This window comes from Hyperolius riggenbachi, chromosome 4 (genome assembly GCF_040937935.1).
Source record: "Hyperolius riggenbachi isolate aHypRig1 chromosome 4, aHypRig1.pri, whole genome shotgun sequence".
In the NCBI taxonomy this organism is placed as follows: domain Eukaryota; kingdom Metazoa; phylum Chordata; class Amphibia; order Anura; family Hyperoliidae; genus Hyperolius; species Hyperolius riggenbachi.
Window position 1 is genome coordinate 495460929 of NC_090649.1, and position 21248 is coordinate 495482176.

The following is a 21248-nucleotide window of genomic DNA, read 5'->3' on the forward strand; positions in this document are numbered from 1 at the left end:
GCCACGCTTTGTGAGACACAACAACCCAGGCCTTGCATGAGGACAAAAAGCGTGCGGATATAGCAGCAATGCTTTTTGCCGCCATGCAGTCATAAATGTAATACAGATGAGAGGTTCAATAAACAGGGACCGGAAACGCTAAACCATCCCAGATGTTCATCGGTCATGTTACTTGGTTGGGGTCCAGGAGTGTTGCGTAGTCGTTTCCAATCCAGGATTGATTCATTTTAATTTGAGTCAGACGGTCTGCATTTTCTGTGGAGAGGCGGATACGCCGATCTGTGATGATGCCTCCGGCAGCACTGAAACAGCGTTCCGACATAACGCTGGCTGCCGGGCAAGCCAGCACCTCTATTGCGTACATTGCCAGTTCGTGCCAGGTGTCTAGCTTCATGCCCGGTTTCAGGTCCAGCGGTGCCAGCCACAAATCCGTCTGTTCCTTTATTCCCCTCCAAATTTCCTCCCCTGTGTGCTGCTTATCCCCAAGGCAGATCAGCTTCAGCAACGCTTGCTGACGCATGCCAACAGCTGTGCTGCACTGCTTCCACGATCCTACTGCTGCTGGTGCTGGGTTAGCGTTTCCGGATGAGGTACAGCTTTGAGATGCGTTGGAGGAGAAGGAGTCAGAGAGGTAGGTGCTGCTGTTGTTATCCAGTGGGAGGGACGGCGGTGCAGCTGTTTGCGGCGTGGGCAACACCCGCGCCGTAGCAGGTGAGGAATCACTGCCAGGCTCCACAAGGTTCACCCAGTGCGCGGTAAGGGAGATGTATCGACCCTGGCCGAACGCACTTGTCCAGGTGTCAGTGGTGAGGTGAACCTTGCAGGCAACGGCATTCTTCAAGCTTCGGGTTATTTAGCTGACCACGTGCTCATGCAACTCAGGCACTGCAGAGCGCGCAAAGTGGTAGCGGCTGGGAACCACGTAACGTGGGATGGCCACTGACATCATGCCCTTGAAGCTGTTTGTCTCCACCACTCGATATGGCAGCATTTCGCAGGCCAGAAGCTTGGCTATGCTGGCTGGCTGTTACTGCCACGGCCCGCGGGTCATTTGCTGGCAATTTCCTCTTGTGCTCAAACATCTCAGAGACAGACAACTCAACCGTAGCACTGCACACCGAAGGGCTGTTGGTTGTTGTGTTTGATGAACACTGGGAGACCTCAAGAGCACTAGTCCGGAAAGTGACAGTGTCAGCATCGTCTGATGTTTGTGAATGTTGTGAACCACGCAATGGCTGGGCTACTGCTGCTGCTGAGGCGGGTCTGGTGGTGAGTCTGGTGAACCCAAGGGAGGCAGTGTTGCTGGTGGTACGGTGGTACCCTGTCCTGCCGCGTTTGCCCACAGAGTGGGATGTTTGGATAGAATGTGGCGGCTCATGCTGGTGGTGGAGAGGTTGTTAATACTTTTCCCCCTGCTCAGGCGGGTCTTGCACACCTTGCAAATCGCCATGGTAACATCCTCAGTGCAGTCTTCAAAGAAAGCCCAGACTTTAACTGGCTGAGGACTCGGACCTCGTGCGTGATGTGCTGGTGCTGCTTAACCCACTGCTGGACGCTTGAGAGGTCATCCAAGTAATTATCTGGTCCTGTTCTTTTGGATCTGTGAGGGTTGTTGTCCTGGACAACATGGGCAGTATTGAGTGGGTTTTCTTGGGTGCTCCCCTGTGGCCTGTACGTGAACCGTCAGGGGAAACACCTCTTCCCTTGCCCCTCCCTCTTTCACCGGATTTCTTCCTCATTTCACTTAAAGTACACGCTGACTGGCAGCAGTACAGTGGCAGTACAGAAATGCTATACAGTGGTGGGTGAGCGGTGTACCACTATTGTCAGCAGTGACACAGAGCACAATGCTATACAGTGGCGGGTGAGCGGTGTACTACTGTTCCCAGCAGAATCAGAGTGGCAGTAAACAATGGTATATAGTCTGGCTGAGCGGTGTACACAGAGTGTCAGTAAACAATGGTATATAGTCTGGCTGAGCGGTGTACACACAATGCTATATAGTCTGCTATATAGTGTCAGTAAACAATGGTATATAGTCTGGCTGAGCGAGCGGTGTACTACTGTTCCCAGCAGAATCAGAGTGGCAGTAAACAATGGTATATAGTCTGGCTGAGCGGTGTACACAGAGTGTCAGTAAACAATGGTATATAGTCTGGCTGAGCGGTGTACACACAATGCTATATAGTCTGCTATATAGTGTCAGTAAACAATGGTATATAGTCTGGCTGAGCGAGCGGTGTACTACTGTTCCCAGCAGAATCAGAGTGGCAGTAAACAATGGTATATAGTCTGGCTGAGCGGTGTACACAGAGTGTCAGTAAACAATGGTATATAGTCTGGCTGAGCGGTGTACACACAATGCTATATAGTCTGCTATATAGTGTCAGTAAACAATGGTATATAGTCTGGCTGAACGAGCGGTGTACTACTGTTCCCAGCAGACACAGAACAGTACACAGAATGCTATATAGTGTGGCTGAACGAGCGGTGTACCACTGTTCCCAGCAGACACAGAACAGTACACAGAATGCTATATAGTGTGGCTGAACGAGCGGTGTACCACTGTTCCCAGCAGACACAGAACAGTACACAGAATGCTATATAGTGTGGCTGAACGAGCGGTGTACTACTGTTCCCAGCAGACACAGAACAGTACACAGAATGCTATATAGTGTGGCTGAACGAGCGGTGTACCACTGTTCCCAGCAGACACAGAACAGTACACAGAATGCTATATAGTGTGGCTGAACGAGCGGTGTACCACTGTTCCCAGCAGACACAGAACAGTACACAGAATGCTATATAGTGTGGCTGAACGAGCGGTGTACTACTGTTCCCAGCAGACACAGAACAGTACACAGAATGCTATATAGTGTGGCTGAACGAGCGGTGTACCACTGTTCCCAGCAGACACAGAACAGTACACAGAATGCTATATAGTGTGGCTGAACGAGCGGTGTACTACTGTTCCCAGCAGACACAGAACAGTACACAGAATGCTATATAGTGTGGCTGAACGAGCGGTGTACTACTGTTCCCAGCAGACACAGAACAGTACACAGAATGCTATATAGTGTGGCTGAACGAGCGGTGTACTACTGTTCCCAGCAGCGACACACAATGACTGGGGGGGACCCTGGCTAGCGTGGCTGGAGCGCGAACTACCCTGCCTGCCTACCCAAAGCTAAACCCACAGACAAATGGCGGAGATATGACGTGGTTCGGGTATTTATTTACCCGAACCACGTGACAGTTCGGCCAATCAGAGCGCGTTCGGGTCCGAACCACGTGACCCGTTCGGCCAATCACAGCGCTAGCCGAACGTTCGGGGAACGTTCGGCCATGCGCTCTTAGTTCGGCCATATGGCCGAACGGTTTGGCCGAGCACCGTCAGGTGTTCGGCCGAACTCGAACATCACCCGAACAGGGTGATGTTCTGCAGAACCCGAACAGTGGCGAACACTGTTCGCCCAACACTAGCATAGACCCACGAAACACGTTGCCAGTGCATATTAAAATTAATTTGTCTTATGCATTTGTCTTCATTGAGGTAAGCCACGTCATTTTTCAGTTTTATTTGTTTTAATACATTTTATCATGTCCTAAGCACCTCTTTCCTCCCCTATGCTTTGGAGGGGTGTAACATTTGGTCTCATTTTGGCTTCTTCTTTCCGAGGACCATTCGGTTGATCTTTTTTTTTAGCAAGAGTGACCACACCCAGTTTGCCTGGACACCTGAGTGGAGTCGGGATTCTACATCTCCACCTGCCTGCAGTGGTTGGTTGCCCTTCTGCAACCTCCCCTTGTGAGTATACAATTTGTTGTTGACCTTCAATACCCCTGTGTGTTTTTCGATTTAGGGTTGTTTCTAGATCACCCCCCACATTTGCAGCTGTATGGGTGAAAACACCTGGAGAAAAAATATTTTGAAATAAAAAAGCTCTAACAGAAGGGCTGGAAACACAGGCATTTGCTTATTTATAATAAGTTCCTTTAGTATTTAATGTTTGCCATGAGAAAATGTATGCGTGCTCAAACACCAAGTTTAACTCTAGCAAGTCTGGCTTTTCAAATCTGGCCTAATTGGCTATTCATGAGGCAATGCTCATGCAAATATGCATTTGCTTTTGCATGCCAAACTATGCAGGGTCAAAAATCCAATACTGCAAAATGGTCGCCCTGCGGGAATTAGTTCATGCTACATTAGCACTATCCAGGAGGGCCACTGGAAGGCTTTCCAATGCCCCCATACAACCAGGGGGGACCGCGGGGTCCCAGGCTCTCTCACTGCCTGGGAACCACAGCGGGGGCATTGGAAAGCCTCCCCATGGCGCTCCTGGATAGTGCTAATGAAGCATGAACTAATTCCCGCAGGGCGACCGCTTTGCAGTATTTTTTTTTTGACCCTGCATAGTTTGGCATGCGAAAGCAAATGTGTATTTGCATGAGCATTGCCTCATGAATAGCCAATTAGGCCAGATTTGCAAAGCCAGATAAGTCAGGTGTTCACTTGGTGTTTAATGCACACATTCAATTCTTTGTGTAAGCAATCCTTTAGTATTTAATTGGAGCATTTTTCTGTTACACACACATAATTCACAGCAGCAGTTGCACGGTTATAGGGTGTGATGAGCATATGGTGCATATTTTGTGTGGGGATTCTGTGATGTATGGCTGATCATCATATTGTGAGATGATATATCGAGTCTCATTAAACTGGAAGAATTGTTTTCCTCCTTATAGCAAAATGAATCTACACAACTTGTCTTTTGTGCAGGGACTTAAAGAGACACTGAAGCGAAAAAAAATATATGATATAATGAATTGGTTGTGTACTATGAATAATTACTAGAAGATTAGCAGCAAAGAAAATATTCTCATACTTTTATTTTCAGGTATATAGTGTTTTTTCTAACATTGCATTATTCTCTAGTATGTGCAGATTACACAACACTCAGCATTCAAAATGAGTCTTTCAGAGCAGTCTGTGAAGTAATGACCTCTCCTCTGGCAGAGGAAAAGTAAACAGTTCAATTACAGTTGAGATAATAAAAGTCAGGTAACAGCCCTTTCCACGACCAAGTTGGTCGGAGAGCTTAATGGCTTTTTTGCATACAGATAACAACTGGAGTTTCTCAACTCTTCCTGCACTGGAAACAATTAGACTGATGTATCTGATCTTAATGTTTTATTTCTTAGCTGTGCTACACATACAAATCATAATATCATCATTTTTTTTCGCTTCAGTGTCTCTTTAACTTATTCCCTTTTTATTATGTGTAGAATGCAGTATAATTCAGTCACACAGATTTTTGTTGAAGTCATGACCCTAAAAGAGAACCTCTTATTTGTGGCTGATGCACAAACATCTTTGCTATTTTCCATATTGAAATTCAGCTGCAGGAAATTCATATTTCTGGGTTGGGTTGTGTAAAAAGGGACTTGAACCTCTCTTGAGGTTTAATTGCATGTCCATGTGCTCAGGGCTGTGTTCATGGAAAAGCCCAGAGGCCAGGGTCCTGGGTAGCAGCAGCACAGGGGGTGGTCTGATAGCCCGCTGAGGGATTGCTGCTGGGATAGCTGAGATTTCATTGTCCAGACTTTCCTAGGGCTTATAGCTGCTGTGCTGAGCAGGACATGGGTTGCGGTTTGCAGAGACTTGTAATACTGTTTTATAAACTGCTGGGACTTTTTGTTTGTCACAAGTGTGTTGTTTATCCTTCTACTGGTTCTGTAGAGTTTGGTGTGCACTGTATCCGGTCTGTCAGGTACAGTTATGTCGGTTGCTGTTTTGAGAATTAGGCCCGGTTCACACTTGCGTTTTGATCAAATACTTACCGGTGGCACGGGTCCGTTCCGGTCCGGTCCATTCTGAGAACATCCGTTCGCCATCAGGATCCGGTCAGGTCACGTTCAGTTTTCATCCGGATCTCCTTCCGTTCTTCATGCGTCCTGGATCTGTTTCCTTTTTTAAAGAGGGGCCTGGAAGGTCTGGAAAAGCGCTGGAGTCCTTCTTGGGGAGAGCCTGCTGTGCGGACATCATCCTCCTCGTCCCGCGGGGCCCTGCGTCTGGATGGTTGGGTCCTTCCTTGTCCTCCGCTGTGTTCTGTGGTGGCTGTGGAGAGGCTGGAGGCTGTCCGGCGCTGGGTACATCTACATGGCCACCTGTACCATAGAGAACCCCACAGGAAGTGGGTTAGGACGTCCGGCTTACACCCGGAAGTGTGCTGTGCACTTCCGTTTCCCCTCAGTTCCTGTTGTGCTGGATTTCTTGTCCGGATCCGGTCCGGCGGCGGTGGACGGAGGACCGGTCTGGAAAATTGGAGCAGGTTGGAAAATTCCGGACCGCAGGCCAGACTGCAGACCGCATCCGGATCCGGAGGAACGGACGAGCCCCGCATTTATTAAGAATGGACCCTTAATTGTCCGTTCCGTTTGCGGACTTTGCGGTCCAGCTGCGGTCCGCAAAATAACGCAAGTGTGAACCAGCCTTACTGTCTTGATACCTCTGAATTGTCACAGTACCTCATATGCTTTTTTCCCTGTTTGACCCATTTCCCAGTAAGGCCATGTTCACAGTGGCTGTTGCATTGAATTCTCTGTGTGACAGCAGGAATGCAATGGGCCAGGACAGTGGTGCTGTACATTATCCACCCGTTGTATTGGGTACAGTGAAGCATACAGTCAATGACAAGTATTCTTCACTTTTACTGTTAGGTATACCGCAACCCATTATACCGCAATGCACCTGCCTCACTGTGAATGTCACATAGGTTGAGTATTGCAGTCCGGTAATCTGTGTTACAAAGCGGGCGTTACACCACAACACCCCACTGTGAATGTGACCTACGTTTTTTTAGGTTTTTTTTTTTACCCTTGTCCCTCAACTTTTATACTGCACATTTATCTTTGTCGTAAACCCCTTGTGCCCCTGTGTCCTCATTTTCCATGCTTTTGTGTCAATTTTGTGACTTTGGGATGTAGGAGATGAGTAACACACTCCCCTGGCATGCGGGAGGAGCGGTCTGATTGGACAACCAGTGTACATGAGGTCTTGGGTATGTGAGGTGTGGCTCTGTAGTTCACCAGCAGTGACAGGAAGAATCTGCATGGACATAAAAGCAGGAGAGCGCAGCAGGGAAGAGTTCTGATGGGTAGGTAGCCTGCGGCCGCTGTAGAGGTCTCACCTGCTATGGTGGCTGGTAGACCTATATAGGGGTAACCGGCCTACGGGCTTATATCCCTCTAGCCTGGCACTGGGCTTTAAAGAGACTCTGAAGTGAGAATAAATCTCGCTTCAGAGCTCATAGTTAGCAGGGGCATGCGTGCCCCTGCTAAAACGCCGCTATCCCGCGGCTAAACGGGGGTCCCTTCACCCCCAAACCAACCCACGCAAGATTTGGTCGCAAAGTTGGTCGTATAACTCTCTTCCTGGAGGCAGGGCTAATGGCTGCAGCCCTGCCTCTCAGCACTGTCTATCAGACGCGCATCGTCGCCTCTCCCCCGCCCCTCTCAGTGAAGGAAGACTGAGAGGGGCAGGGGAGAGGCGGAGATACACGGTGACAGACGCGCGTGGGGCAGGGCTGGGGCGGTTAGCCCTGCCCCAACCAGGAAGCACTCCTCCGCTGCACCGAGGGGAATTGGGGGTGAAGGGACCCCCGTTAAGCCGCGGGATAGCGGCGTTTTAGCAGGGGCACACATGCCCCTGCTATCTATGAGGTCTGAAGCGAGATTTATTCTCGCTTCAGACTCTCTTTAAGGAAAATATCCGATTGTCCTCCTCTGGGTGGTCTGGTGTTATCCTGCCGGCAGGATCAGTTGAAAAGGGCGCCTGAGCTGCCTGTATGAAAAGGGCGCCTCCATAGACATCAATGTTACTTCTGCAAATATCGGCTACAAGGTGGTGTAAAGGGCACCCGAGTTTTGCTATAGGCTACAGGCGGGCGCCCCTTGGTAGCCCATATTTTTTATTCGGCTACAAGGTGTTTGATTCTGCTACAAAAGGGCTCCCTTTGCACCCGACATTTTTGGCTCGTCAGGGGGACATCGCTGGATTCATCTTCCTCCGATGGGTGGTGAGTATTTAGCTTATTCAGGGTTCGGGGGGGGGGGGGGGGTGTAGGATTAGGCATTACAAGCGGGGGGGGGGGGGGAGTTAGGGTTAGGCACCACTAGGGTGGTTCGGGTTAGGCACCACCAGGGGAGTCTTATGGCTAGGCACCACCTGGGGGGTCTCAGGGTTAGGCACCACTAGGGGAGTCTTGTGGTTAGGCACCACCTGGGGGGTCTTAGGGCTAGGCACCACCAGGGGAGTCTTGGGGCTAGGCACTGTCTGGGGGGTGGTTAGGGTTAAGCACCACCAGGGGGGGTTAAGGGAGGGTTCTGTGTGAGAGTAGGGAGAAATTAGGTCATAGTAATCACCAGGGGCTGTCTTAGGGTTAGGCACCACCAGGGAGGGATTAGGGTTAGGCACTACCAGGGGGTTAGGGTTAGGCGCCATCAGGGGAGGGTTCTGTGTGAGAGTAGGGAGCAGTTAGGTCATAGTAATCACTTTTCTCAGCTATATCTAAAAACCTTTTATATCTCAACATATTTTACCTATAACAGCATCCTTTTTATAAACTAAAACTAGCTTTTTTGGCTACACCAGGAGCCCTTTGTAGCCAAAGTTGGTATATATGGTCTACACCAAGTGCCCTTTGTAGCCAAATTTGGCATATATGGGCTACAACAGGCCCCTTTGTAGCCGAATTTGGCATATATGGGCCACAACATGTGCCCTTTTTAGCCGAATTTGGCATATATGGGCTACAACAGGTGCCCTTTGTAGCCAAATTTGACATATATGGGCTACACCAGGCGCACTTTCTGTAGCCGAATTTGGCATATATGGGCTGCACCGGGCGCCTTTTTCAAATGGAAGCCCCGCTGGCTCCTCAAACTCTTCCCTGAGTGCGCTCTCCTGCTTTTTTGTCCATACAGAATTTTGTGAATTTTGCACATGCGCAATATGGCCAATACTTGATGCATTAAGGCAGTATCGGCTCCTGATTGGCTGCCCAGGTGGGGGGAGGGGGGGCAGTCCAGGGCGTAGGAGAAAATGAATGCAGAGCAAACTGTCTCCAGGGGTGACGCTGCTACCCTCATGGCGAGGAGGTGGAGTGGCAGTGCTCTAGTGCCTGTTAGTCCCAAGTTCTAGTATAGTTAAAGGGAATCTGAGGAGAGAGTGATATGGAGGATGCCGTATTTATTTCATTTTAAATGATACCAATTGCCTACCAGTCTTACTGGTCTTGTGTCACTAGTCAGAGACCGTGCTGAACAAGCATATGCAGATCGGGTACTCTGGCTCAGCTGACTCGGGTTTTATTGGATTATCCATATGCTTGTTCCAGGGTTTTGTTTCAGGCACTACGTTTGGTAGAAGCTCAACTGGACTTCCAGGTAACTGGCTCTGTTTACAAAGAAAGAAATATGGCAGCCTCCATATCAATCTTACCCCAGGTTCCTCTTAACCTCCTGATCGTTACGCCACTCAGGAGGTTTTGCCAGTTTGTGTCCCCTAGTATAGTAAATGTGATCAAATGGCTTTAAATCCTTTAGCTAGCACTAGGCTAGCTAGTACAAGTCTCCCCCCGATGCCCGCCACTCCCCCGTTTATACATTACCCAGCCTGGATCCAGCGATCAGCGCAGCCTCTCAGCTCCGGTCCTCACTATGGGGAGGATCGCACATGACGGCATGCGCAAACCCGATCCTCCCCATACAGAGACTGGAGCTCGGGGAAACTGCGCCAATCGCTGGAGGATCCAGGCTGGGTAATGTATAAACGGGGGGATCGGGGGGGAGATGGACACTTGTACTAGCTAGCCTTGTGCTAGCTAAAGGATTTAAAGCCATTTGATCACATTTATTCTGCGTGGGGGGCTTCTGGGGCCAGCAAGCAGCCCGACACAGTGTCCGGCATACCGCTAAGGAGGTTAATTACAGTAGGAAGTCTTTAAACATAGCATAAAAATTAGTACCCATCTGTCGTACATATAAGATAGCACAGCACATTGCCAAAGCCTAAAAATGATCTGGGCCTACAGGTAAGTAAAACTTTGTGTCTGAAGTAGTTAAAAAGTTGGTGAAGTTATAAGTAATTATTAACGACTGCTCTTCCTATCCGGGGTGGTTTTTGTCTGCTGATGCTGTAGAATACTGTTCTCATTTATAAGACTTTTTTTATTCTTTTTTTGTTTTCTTTATAATAGCAAGAAATGCAGAGTGGTTTAAATGCCTTGCACTGTCATGTTGGATTCCACAAACATTAATCTGATTTAATAATCATTTGCAATGATGGTGCCAAGTTGGCTCAGTTTGTTGTGCTATTTTTGGAAATGACTTCTTGTATTTTGCAGGAAGAATGGGATCTGCTCTGTGCACAGTAACAGCCTGTCTGCCTGTCAAGAGTGTGTACCAAAGTCCAAGCTTTCATTATTAACATCATCCCTGGCCGAGGCCTTTGGCTAAAATCCTATTCCTGCCTTGAATTATGAGAAATAAAAAATATATGCAGAATCTAATCTCAAGGCAAAATAAATAAATAAATAAATAAATAAAATAGAAAAAATAATGTGTGTCTGTATGTATATATATCCAGGAGATCATATTACATAGCTTGAAAAAGTAGCATTTTATGTCATGTTTTATGTAAATGTCATTTTGCGTTTTTGGTGTGTTCGCGTTTTTTTAACGCAGATGTGTTTTTCATGCGTTTTTATATTTAAATGTATGCAAATCACTAGGGAGACAACAGGAAGCGGAAATACTTCAGTATTCTTTTTTTTTTTTTAAATAAAACGTATCAAAACGCATACAAAACACAATCCATTGCGTTCCTATTGACTTTCATTCTGTGCGTTTTGGCAGAGTTCCTGCATATTATGCAACAAAACCAGTGTTTTCGGAACGCATACTGTAAATGGCAGGTCTCTGCGTTTTTTTCTGCATCCCATTGACTTGCATTGCAGCCTAAAATGCAGCAATTTATGCAACACTACCGCTTCTGCTATGTATGCACCCGGCACACACTGGTACAACACACACTGGTACAACACACACTGGTACAACACACACTGGTACAACACACACTGGTACAACACACACTGGTACAACACACACTGGTACAACACACACTGGTACAACACACACTGGTACAACACACACTGGTACAACACACACTGGTACACACACACACACACACACACACACACACACACACACACACACACACACACTGGTACACACACACTGGTACACACACACACACATTGGTACACACACACGCACACACACACACACTGGTACACACACACACTGGTACACACACACACACACACACACACACACACACACACACACACACACTGGTACACACACACACATTGGTACACACACACACACACACACACACACACACACACACTGGTACACACACACACTGGTACACCCACACACTGGTACACCCTCACACTGGTACACCCACACACTGGTACACACACACACACACACTGGTACACCCACACACTGGTACACCCACACACTGGTACACACATACACACACTGGTACACACACACACACACACACACACACAATGCACACACACAATGCACACACACATGCACACACACTGCACACACACACACACACTGCACACACTGGTACACACACACACTGCACACACACATACACACACTGCACACACTGGTACGCACACACTGGTACATAAGACCTAAAAATAGCTTGTCCCAAATCAGCTTAAGTTTGCCATTGCTTTGCTTACCTACTGTACTTTGTAATACTTTGTAATTTGCTAGGTGCTGAATAGGTATTTTGTAGATAAGATGGAACAAATGTCTCCTGTGAAAAAACTCAGCAATTGAATCAATGCAAATGTGTAAAAAAATTGTCTTGGTTACTTAAAAAGATGTGCAGAGATAAAGTAATAATTGACTAAATTTGAAAAATGTATTTTTTAGTGGTCCCTAGGTTTTTATTTTATTTCAAATCTCTGAGCTTTGTGTGTGGCCAAAGGTTGAGCCTCTCTGCATTTGGCTTCTTGTCAAAATGAGATCTTTCAGATTTTGAACTTTTCCACTTTTGTATCAAATAGTAACAGTTTTGCAAAGAAAAAAAATCTAAGTGCCTGAGACTTTTTTTTAAATTAATAACTATCATACATGGTAGGTTTTATACTGTATGTATTCAATGCCTAGCTAAATGTATTAGAAAGTAAGATTTATAAAGACATCTCTTGAGAAAAATGATTGCACCTAGGGCAGTGGTAGAAGCACAGGTACGGGTCTATACCAGGCATGGGCAAACTTCGCCCTCCAGCTGTTAAGGAACTACAAGTCCCACAATGCAATGCAAGAGTCTGACAGCCACAGTCATCACTCATAAAGGCAAATGCATTGTGGGACTTGTAGTTCCGTAACAGCTGGAGGGCCGAGTTTGCCCATGCCTGATCTATACTAATCTTCCTGCGACAGCTAGTGATGGCTCGAACCTCCGATTTTAGGTTCGCGAACCTTGAGCGCGAACTCCCGCAAAAGTTTGGTTCGCGCAAACTTTTGCGAACCGCAATAGACTTCAATGGGAAGGAGAACTTTAAAAACTAGAAACATTTATGCTGGCCACAAAAGTGATGGAAAATATGTTTCAAGGGGTCTAACACCTGGAGGGGGACATAGCGGAGTGGGATACATGCCAAAAGTCCCGAGGAAAAATCTGGATTTTACACACAGCAGGGTTTTAAGGGCAGAAATCACATTGCATGCTAAACTGGAGACCTAAAGTGCTTGAAAACATCTTGCATGTGTATACATCAATCGGGGAGTGTAATTAGTGTACTGCTTCACACTGACACACCAAACTCACTGTGTAACGCACCGCAAACAGCTGTTTGTGTAGTGACGGCCGTGCTGGACTGGTGCGCACCATGGCCAGAGTGCAGGCGATGGCGGTTTTCAAGCCCATATGGTCGCCAGGCTGTGGTAGCTCAATGATAGAACAACAGTGACTTTCTAGCTGGTCAAACTTGGTCTGTCCACAATGAAGCAACAACCTTATTATCTTGGGTGTGCCCCCCCCGAGACACTAATATAGCAGGCAGTCCTTGCTTCATTGTGATACGCAAGCCCCTTCACCGCGGCAAGGTAATGATCACGAAGGGGAATGGGCACATGTACATGCCTTTTGTTTTGTTGTTGCAGCCGCAGTGCAGCCAGAAAAATTAGGCAGGCATGTACACACACCAGAAAAATTATTATAGCAGCGGCCTTAAAAATTCAGGAATCCACCTGGAGTCCTGGACCCTGTTGGTGGTGGCGGAGAAGGCAGTCAAGCGGCCAGCACCGAGATGCTGTGTGGGGACTGGGGACCGACTTAGTCTTGGGGCAGGCAGTCACACAGCGTGCAGGCAGAGATGCTGTGTGTGGAGACTGACTTAGTCTTCGGGCAGGCCTGACTGTGCTTTGCAGACCACGTGGTCAGATGGACCCTTGACCCAACGCTGTGTGCCAGAGATGTCACCACTTGCCTTTCAACATCATGGTACAGTTTGGGTATCACCTTTTTTGAGAAATAAATGTGGCCCGGTATCTTCCACTGCGGTGTGTAACTTTGCTTTTGTGTTCTGCTTTTCCTCAGGTGGTCATCCCATTGCAGTTTGTGCTTTGTCATCATGTGCCTTTGTAAGGAAGTTGTCACTACGTGGGTCTTGGTCTTTCCACGGCCCAATTTTTGGTGGCAGAGAGTACAGATGGCATTGCTCTCATCTGAGGCGGACACACAAAAAAAATTCTACATCGCTGAGCCCTGGGGTGATGGCACTTTGGTGGTGGCAGCTGACTGAGTGTTAAGTGGGGTGCCAAAATCAGAGCAGGAGGAGGAAGATATGTCACAGTTTTGTGCGGAAGCTGAGGAAGATGAGGTGTTCTGTGTTAAATAGTCAACTACATCCTGACAATCTTGGGAGTTGATGGCACGTGCCTTCTGAACACTGTACTTTGGTCAAGGGCCGCATGAAATCACGACAGCACGACCTCGAACAAACCTGCCGGGTGGCATTCCTCTGGCTCTGCTTCTGCCTGTTTTGCCCATATCGGGGGGGATAAAGTGAAAGGTATGCACTGACTTGACTAATACAATGTGCTGTCATGTAGGTGCACTGAACAGGTATGCAGCGACTGGTATCAATACAATGTGCAGCTGTCACACACACAGGTATCGTGAACAAGTATGCAGTGACTGGTATTACAATTGTGCAGCTGTCACACACACAGGTACCGTGAACAGGTATGCAGTGACTGGTATATAATATAACAAAGCGTGCTGTCACGTAAGTGCACTGAACAGGTATGCAGTGACTGGTATCAATACAATGTGCAGCTGTTACACACACAGGTACCGTGAACAGGTGCAGTGACTGGTATATAACACTGCAAGCTTCTGTCACGCAGGTGCAGTAAACATGAACAGGTATGCAGTGACTGGTATTACAAATGTGCAGCTGTCACACACACAGGTACCGTGAACAGGTGCAGTGACTGTGTCACAGTCACTTACGTGTCCAGGGAAGGTGGCGGCTACAGACTGATGCCCATGGGCATCCTGGTGTGGGTGGAATCTGAAGCCTTAATTAAAAAAAAAGCCAGATACTTATCTAAGGAGAGGGAAGGCTCTGGGTCCTATAGAGTCTTCCCATTCTCCTCACGGTGTCCTCATTTCACCGCAGGCTCCTCTGTTAGAATCTCCCGCTGCGAGAAACTTTGCCAATCTTCGGAAGCACTTGAGCTCCTGAAGACTGGCGGCTCTGTACCACACATGCGAGTGTGCCAGAGAGGGCAATCGCACGTTCGCAGTACAGAGTGGCCTGTCTTTGGAAGGCCGAATGCTTCCGAAGACTCCCGAAGCCAGCCCAATGCGGAAGAGAGTAGTCTACGACCGATCGGTCATAGATTGCTAACAGGGGAGCCTGCGGGGGGAAACATGGAGACTGGGAGGAGAACCGGAAGACTCTATAGGACCCCGAGCCTCTCCTCTCGTTAGGTAAGTATCTGATTTTTATTTTATTTTGCTTTAGACTCCCTTTAAGTGTTATGGCTTATGAACCTGGCTCTATTTCTAGCATTGAGTTATATTCTGATTAGTGAGGATCATAATCTGCTAATTACGATTACGCAAAATTACGCATATATGTAATTACATATTCGTAATTCAATTGACTTTGTATACTCATTCGTAATTACGTATGAATTTACATGTAATTTACGCATAATTTTGTGCCGACTTTAGCGGTGAATAGCAAAGCCCTCATACAAGCTATTGCTACCAAAATTGCTACGTAGGTTAAGAAGAATAGTGGGTACAAGTTACAAAAATAATTGTTAAAAAAGACTTTGTAGTTTTTGAGAAAATCGATTTTAAAAATGCAAAGAAAAATGGTTTTTAAACTCAGATAAATGATAAAAGTTTAAAACCCATTTAAATCAATTTTCTCAAAAACTACAAGGTCTTTTTAACAATTATTTTTGTAACTTGTACCCAATATTCCTCTTAACATATGTAGCAATATGTGTTGGGTTCGATTCCTGGCCAATGTGAGTTGGCTTTCAAAATCCTACAAATCCCTAAGCAAGCTCATTTTTCTCTTGGATATATCATAATGGTACACGCTAGGCTTGCTTCAGCATGTAGTGTTGGTGGTGGTATAGTGGTGAGGAGAGCTGCCTACCAAGCACTAGACCTGGGTTTGATATTAGGCAAAAATTAGTTTGGTGGGAAAAAAATTTGCATTCCGTAAAATTCCGCGGAATTTTGTATTTTTCCACGGAAATTCCGCCATAGTGATATTGCAATTCCGTTCCGTCAGAACGGAACGGAAACACCAAATTCCGGACAGAATCACGGAATTCTTAATTCCGCGGAATCCAGCGACCATACCTAGCCATAGCCCCTTAAGAGAAAGTGTCATTAGGGCCTTGCTGTAACATAGATTGTAGTGTAACTATTTCAACTAATGTACCCTTTTTAAACTTGAGGATTGTATACAAATGTAAGCAGACTGCAGAGTGGCGCAGCGGATGAGTGGAAGTGTTCTGGGCCCGTAAACCAAAGGTTGATGGATCTAAACCAACCTCTGCTAGGCATGATTTTATTTTTGCACCTCGCTTTATTGCATGGGCAAAACGGTTTCCATAGCCCTGTAAGAGAAAGTGTAATAAGGGCCCTGCCGTAACATAGATATTACGGTAGCTAAGACTACTCCTGTGCCTTTCTTGTAGTTGAAGAGATGCGTGAACTGTGACACCACACTTTAAAAAAAAAAAAAACAGCAAACAGAGAAGCTTCCCCATATTGGAGCATTGGATTTGGTAAAGTCTTAAGCCAATGTGTTACACAAGTAAGCTAGTAGCCTGTAGTGTTGGTGGTATAGTGGTGAGCATAGCTGCCCTCCAAGCAGTTGACCGGGGTTTAATTCCTGGCCAATGTATGTGAGTGTGCTTTTGGCATCCTACAAATCCCTGGAAGACAAGATCCTCCTCAGGAGGAGGAGGAGGAGGAGGAGGGAATTACACTTCCTGATTGATGTATATGTTACGGCCAGAACCCGAAGTTTGGCCACTTCTAGTTCTGGCCGGCCACTTCGGGTTCTGGCCGGCCAAGGTGCGAAGTGGCTGCTGCGCTGCGGCCAATGTGAGGAATGGAATGATTCATGTAACATGAATGTATCTTCTGGCCGCAGCGCAGCGGCCAAATGTATCGCAACCTAGTTAATTTAATGACATTAAGCCGGCGGCAATGAAACAGATGAAGCCGCCGGCTTTTGCTCTGCCTCTCTTGCTCTCCTATGGGCAGCCGGTGGGGACACGCGTGTCCCCTCCGGAGTCGTTTGACGCGGCAGGAAATCCTGCCGTTCTTGCAGAGCGGGTGCTGGCAGAAGCAATGTCTGCAGCCTCCCCGCTCTGCTTTCCTGGCACGACGAACGACTCTCGGACACGCATGTCCCCGCCGGCTGGCCATAAGAAAAGGAGAGAGAGGCGGGGGGAGGAAAGAGAGGCAGAGCAAAAGCCGGCGGCTTCATCTGTTTCATTGCCGCCGGCTTAATGTCATTAAATGATTTAGGATTGCGATACATTTGGCCGCTGCGCTGCGGCCAGAAGATACATTCATGTTACAGGAATCATTCCTCACATTGGTCGCAGCGCAGCGGCCACTTCGCACCTTGGCCGGCCAGAACCCGAAGTGGCCGGCCAGAACTAGAAGTGGCCAAACTTCGGGTTCTGGCCGTAACATATACACATGCAAGATGTTGTAAAGCAGTTTAGGCCTGCAATTCAACATTCAATGTGATTTCTGACCTTAAAACAGTGGTTTGCGTCAACTCTAGGTTTTTTATTGAGACTTTTGACGTGAATCCCACTCAACCATGTCTCCGTCCAGGTATTAGACCGCTTGAAACATCTTTTCCATAATTTTTCTAGCCAGCATAATTGTTTCTAAATTTCCAAGTTCGCCTCTCCATTGAAGTCTATTGCGGTTCGCGAAAGTTCGCACGAACCGAACTTTCGTGGTAGGTTCGCGAACCGGGTTCGTGAACCTAAAATCGGAGGTTCTGCCCATCTCTACTCATCACTAATTCTGATAAGCCATGTGATCACACATGTATATTCCAATGCAGAATGATAGTGTGTCTCTTGTTAGAATCTGTTGTTAGCGTTCCAGGAAAGTCAGCATATGTTGTTGCCTGTTGCCTGGATCAGACTTGGCTGCAAGCAATGCTGGGCTACATCTGTACCTCAAGAAAATATTTATTATTGACATTGACAGAGTCCACGAGGAAACGAGTGCAGTTCAATGAATGCCAAGATAGCGCTCGATAATTGCTGCATGCCAGATACTCCCCTATTTATGCTGAAATATACGCTGGGTATTTTCATTCTGCATCAGAATGGATCATGGCGCTCCAATCTGCAAACATTCCAAACAGACATCTTAATTTGTTACCTTCTGCCAGCCGGGTTTATTAACTTGTGATTTAGCGGTGAAATATTTCAGGAAACATTTATGTCATGCTGTAAATGTCACTTTCATGTGATTCTGATGACAGGAAAATAGCAGAAATTGTACTTTAACAAGATGCAGCCTTAAAGGGAATGCTGAGAGGCTTTTAATATGTTTTTATTTTTTTTTCTCTTTCGAAGTAAAATAATAGGGAGGCCAAACAATAAAGGTGTCAAATAAATCTTCTGCAGGAGAGTGTTGTTAATTCAGAGGTAGAAATAATGGCACTTTTCAGATATATTTACTGGCAGGTCCGAATTTACTTCACAGAAGCCTATAGGCACAGATGTCCTGGCACCCTAGACTCCGCCCTCCATGTATGCAGGCCCGGATTTACCTTACTGGAGCCTATAGCCACAGATGTCCTGGCACCCTAGACTCCGCCCTCCATGCATGCAGGCCCGGATTTACCTCACAGGAGCCTATAGCCACAGATGTCCTGGCACCCTAGACTCCGCCCTCCATGCATGCAGGCCCGGATTTACTTCACAGGAGCCTATAGGCACAGATGTCCTGGCACCCTAGACTCCGCCCTCCATTCACAGGAGCCTATAGGAAAGATGTCCTGGCACCCTAGACTCCACCCTCCATGAACCTACAAACTCCCACCGAACTGCACCGCAGAGGTGCTGGCTGTCCCAACTGTCACTTCTCCCTTACTTCCCTTGCCCATCATAGGTAGCTACAGGTGCCCCTTCGCATTAGGTACCCAGTACACTCCGTATTAAAGAAAACCTGTAACAAGAAAAAGTTCCCCTGGGAAGTACTTACTCACCTTGGGTGGGGGAAGCCTCCGGATCCTATCGAGGCTTCCCATGTCCTCCTGTGTCCCACGGCGGTCTCGCTGTGCCACTCCAAATGGCAGGGATGTAAATATTTACCTTCTCGACTCCAACGAGTGGCTCTCCACTCGGAGATAGGCGGAAATTGCTGATTGCTCTTGGGCCGCTCTACTGTGCAGGCGCAAGTCTCCTGCACCTCCGTAATAGAGCAGATCCGACAGAGATCAGATATTTCCGCCTATCTCTGTGCTGAGAGCCGCAACAGCACCACCCGCTGGAGCCAGGGAAGGTAAATAAATGTAGCTTGTCAGGCTTGTCGAGCCGGGATTGCCGGAGACTTCGGGGGAGCCAGTGCTGGACTGCCTGCAGCTACAGGGAAAGGGGAAAGCCTCATTGGGACCCTAAGGCTTCCCCCTCCCGAGGTGAGTACCCCCCAGGGGAACTTTTTTTTTTGTTACAGAGTCTCTCTAAGTAGCTAGTGGTGTCCCCGACTGAAGGGAGATCTCATCATTGGAATGCCGAGAGCTGGGTGAGTAACCTCTATTCTCTGCTGGGGACTTTGCATAGGGAAGGAGGGAGGTGCTTGGGGAGGAGAGTGAGCTGCCTTCCCATAATCAGACGCCTGTAGGCACGAGCCTACACTGCCTTATGGTAAATCTAGCCCTATTTACTGTATATACATATTAGCATAAGTTCTAAATGCTTGAAATAATCAGCACATTTTTGAGGGAATTGTGATGATCAAATAAGGGAATTTTTGTCTTCGTTATACTTTGCAAAAATGTTACAATTGCGCACACGCTGTGTAATATGTTGGCGCTTTATAAATACAATACATAAATAAATAATAAATATTAGCAAAAATGTATGAGCATGAGAAAACGATATTTTTAACCGATGAAAATATGCATGGGAAATATATAGGGGAAACATGATTACGCAAAAAGCATTGCAAAATGCAAATATAAGTGGGCATTACTGAAATGTATACGCGGCTAAGAATATTCACAAGAAATATGGGCATGAAAAACACTTTTATAGCACAGTGCATTGAAGTCAATTGGTACATGAAAAAAATTTGAGAAAGCTCTAAGTGTCATAAAAAATCCATTATATTTTTGTGAATTTTTATGTCAGGTGAAAACGTATATTTTTATGTGACAATTTGTTTGGATAACATTTGAGCTGACCCCTATAATTGTTAGTTTTAATATTAGTGTGGATTCTTAATTATGTTGATACTTTTGTGCCAGCCAACAAAAAGTTGTTCAGAGTTGTTTAGACTGATCTTCCCCTTGTAACTGCCAGATATGGTTTAGTATTTTAACAAGTGGAGAACGCTATAGGCTATAATGGAGAGAAGCAGTTACCCTACTTGTTATGCTATGTCGCCCTACACTTGCATGCTTATGATTACCAATGAAGCTTATGTTCTCAGATTTTCCCCATATTTTCTTTGTTCAACCCTTCCTATTTCACATAGAGAAAATTAAAGAGAGAAAGAGAGAGACAGAGAGAGAGATAGATAGAGAGAGAGAGAGACAGAGACACAGAGAGAGAGAGAGAGACACACAGAGAGAGAGAGACAGAGAGAGAGAGAGAAGAGAGAGAGAGAGAGAGAGAGAGAGAGAGAGAGAGAGAGAGAGACAGAGAGAGAGAGAGAGAGAGAGAGAGAGAGACAGAGACACACAGAGAGAGAGAGACACACAGAGAGAGAGAGAGAGAGACACACAGAGAGAGAGAGAGAGAGACAGAGAGACAGAGAGAGAGAGAGAGAGAGACAGAGACAGAGAGAGAGAGAGAGAGAGAGAGAGAGAGAGAGACAGAGACACACAGAGAGAGAGAGAGAGACGCACAGAGAGAGAGAGAGAGAGAGACACACAGAGAGAGAGAGAGAGAGAGACACAGAGAGAGAGAGAGAGAGAGAGAGACAGAGAGAGAGAGAGAGAGAGAGAGAGAGAGAGAGAGAGAGACAGAGACACACAGAGAGAGAGAGAGAGACACAGAGAGAGAGAGAGAGACACAGAGAGAGAGAGAGAGAGACACAGAGAGAGAGAGAGAGAGAGACACACACAGAGAGAGAGAGAGGCACAGAGAGAGAGAGAGAGAGAGAGAGAGAGAGAGAGAGAGAGAGAGAGAGAGAGACACACAGAGAGAGAGAGAGAAAGAAAGAAAGAAAGAAAGAAAGAAAGAAAGAAAGAAAGAAAGAAAGAAAGAAAAGAAACAGCTTCAATACTTGTTTCCATTTTGATCTGTGACAAGAAAAAATTAACTGGTAAAAATGTTTATAGATGGATTGGAAACTGTACTTGCTCACTTAAAGCTCAATAATTGAAATTACCTTCTGTTTT

At 46.7% G+C, this 21248-nt stretch overlaps 1 protein-coding gene and 1 long non-coding RNA gene across 10 annotated transcripts in view; one reads left to right on the plus strand and one right to left on the minus strand.

The window, feature by feature from the left end:
* LOC137571031 (uncharacterized) overlaps window positions 1-10572 on the plus strand; it is a 13986-nt gene extending 3414 nt beyond the window's left edge. The window contains exons 2-3 of the long non-coding RNA XR_011031289.1: window positions 3707-3808; window positions 10407-10572. This is a non-coding gene — a long non-coding RNA (uncharacterized lncRNA). The remainder of the gene's footprint in view (window positions 1-3706; window positions 3809-10406) is intronic.
* FSHR (follicle stimulating hormone receptor) overlaps window positions 1-21248 on the minus strand; it is a 294915-nt gene that overhangs the window by 95640 nt on the left and 178027 nt on the right. The gene's annotated exons all lie outside the window — the stretch shown is intronic.